We start from the raw sequence: 3138 nt of genomic DNA, 5'->3' as shown, positions 1-3138 counted from the left end.
TAACAGAGTAAAATAGTAGACGGCAATCTGTAATTTATCTCGTTAGCTGATACATCAACATGTGCTAGTAAATCATATGCTTGGCCTAACTGAAGATAGAAATCATTGCTTTTTGGGAGAGCACCACCGTAAACAAACTTTTGTAATATTAGTACATGGGTGAAATTACTGAAGTGATAGTGTTGGATAAACAAGGAATGAACAATAAATAGAGATTACACAATAACTGTATTGGATAAACAGAGATTAAATGGATACTGAAATATCCTGACATAAAAAAAAAATCCATCTCCGATGCTTTTCTTGTATTGTGATATCGAAACAATATTTCAATAAATATTTGTTCCTCTACTTTTAAGAGGCACATCGTGTCGAAACTGAAAATATTTCCATTAACATTTCTGCAGATACAACTAATAAACCTCACGTGTGAAAAATTAACGTACATCGGAAATATGTTTTCAGTAAACGATTCAATACAATTTTGGAAGTGTCCAAGCGAAAATCGTCACAGTTATTAAAACTGATGAGAAGATTTCGGTTTTTTAAACATAATATTATATGAATTTTGATTTCATTCTATCAACAAGTATTTTTAATTTATTGCATTGCATTTTATGCTTTTATTGGTGTCACTCAACTTATTCTGCAATAGCGAAATTATTGTACAGTAACCATTGGCGCATCCAGGGAGGAGGCCAAGGGGACCTGCCCCCCACCCCAAGAAAAGGAAAAGGAAAAAAAACCCAGAAAAATTTCCAAAAATATTTTCCTAATTAAAATTATTATTATTTTAAATTTATTTTGTGTCTTCTATTTCTATGCTAGTTATGAATTAGCGATCACATAAGGTGGGAATACCCTATAGCACTCGGGAATCCTGGCCGCTGTGAACGCAAAGCGAACGAAGTAGTGCTCGGATGTTACTTCGTTTGTCCGAGCTGGGCCACAGGAGATCACGGGTATTATGTATTGGCGATCACTGCAGATGCTCAGTCATAGCTCGTATGCAATGCGTAGTGTGTATTCTCAAATCGTCTACTCAACTCGTTCCCCCCCCCTCCCCCCAAGGGGGAGAATTGAATTCTCGACTCCCTACAAGTGCTCGGCCCCCTCCAAGATTAAATTAAATCCTAAATGCGCCACTGACAGTAACATATTCATAAACGGCCAGCAGATATATATATATATATATAAATTAAGTTACTTAAATATAAAGAGCCAATAGGCTTCATTTCGGCGATATAAACATTATTTAAATTAAGGGGATATTAAATCCCACATTGTTTTAAAACCGAATAAGAAACTCAAAGATTGGAATCAGAGAGTTTCATGCTGAATATAGTAAACTATAAAAGTATCGGCGATTACAGGCTTGAGCTAATGCAAGTAGTCCAAGTGCGTAGTACAAACTCGGGCAACTCGCAGCAAAGGTGGTGAAGTTCTGATCGCTATTCTTGATATTTTCCATAATGTAAAACATATTTCCTAGGAAATGTATGCTGAGGCTTCATCAGTGAGTAGCTAGACCAAATTATTACCAAAGGGATCTTTTCGCTATACCGTTTGGTATTTATTTGGTCTAGCTACTCACTGATGAAGCTTAATAAAGGCCGAAACCGGTCTGGGTAGTGTCCTCCCACCATATTGTAATAACAGCATACATTTCTTAGGAAATATGTTTTACATTATGGAAAATACCAAGAATAGCGATCAGAACTTCACCACCTTTGCTGCGAGTTGCCCGAGTTTGTACTACGCACTTGGACTACTTGCATTAGCTCACGCCAGTAATCGCCGATACTTTTATAGTTTTTTATACTATATTCGGCATGAAACTCTCTGATTCCAATCCTTGAGTTTCTTACTCGGTTTTAAAACAATGTGGGATTTAATATCCCCTTAATTTAAATAATATTAAAATTAATCTTTCCGCAGTGTAAATTTCAAGCAATAAAATGGTGTTAGTGTATAAATCACTCATGATATAACAATTCCCGAACACAATATTGCTTCGAAAACTAAAATAAGAAAAGAAAAAAAAATCCTGGGTATGAATGAAATATGTATGAAACAATGGACATTAATATGATTAAAGAAGTGTGGCTAGGTTTAGGCAGATTAAAGAGGGAAAAAAAAAAAAACAGTACAATTGTCGGTCGTTATCAGCACGACAGAGTCAATCAAAGATGATATTTGCCTGCTGATGAATGATCGTAGCAGAACGATACCCTCACCCGGTATGAGGTTGCATGCGATACGTCTTTATGCACTGTCACTCACGGTTTGTATTTCTCTTCCTCTTTCCATAGTGTAGGCAAGGGGTGTTGAGTAGAGACCCGTATTTCCGGCATCAAGCATCAGTAATAAAGTTTACTAAGTATAGGTCTGTTTACTAATATTTGTGTTGGTTTATTCTTTACGCATTTGCAACAAAACACTCTTATCGGATAAGAACGACACGAAACCATCCTTGAAAATTTGCTGTGAAAAAGTTTCGGTCCACTTCCATTATATGAAATTGCAACACCTAAATCATTTATTTATTTATTTTGTCTTTGTTATAAATTATATTTTATTGATACCCATTAAAATACCATTTTCCTCTCAATGCTTTCAGTGTTGTTTATATCCTTTTCTATTTTTACTTTTAGATGTGATTTCATTCTTCTGGTCTCAGCGCTGCTTATGCATATTTAAATCTTAAAATAACCGCCAGAAAATATCCTGAAGAAGGATGAGAGCAATAAATAAGTTCTGAGTATTTGCGCTTAATTTTGTTGTTCGTGAGTGTTATAACAATCATAGTTAATTGCTTTTGCTGTAATGATCATGAAAAAACAATCTAATGATATCCCTGTTATATATCAATCTTTTAACTTATTTTAGTAGCTAAATTAGTTTTTTTTTTAACTTAAAAATATTTCATTTACTAATGAATAATGATAAAAAGGTGTTAAATATTTATTGATAATGTCCATTCTTAAGAATGCACATGAAATATAAGAGTCGTGATTTATCAAGAAAATCAGTAAAAAATAACGAGAGAAAAAAAATCCCAGTTATTCTGTATATTCCATTCTTGAATTCCTCAGTTACATCAAAAATGCTATTTTTAAAAAAGAAAGAGCACGACAG

This window comes from Typopeltis vanoorti, chromosome 12 (genome assembly GCF_054136105.1).
Source record: "Typopeltis vanoorti isolate ZY-2024b chromosome 12, IOZ_Tvanoo_1.0, whole genome shotgun sequence".
Taxonomy (NCBI): domain Eukaryota; kingdom Metazoa; phylum Arthropoda; class Arachnida; order Uropygi; family Thelyphonidae; genus Typopeltis; species Typopeltis vanoorti.
Note: the sequence above shows the minus strand (reverse complement) of the source record.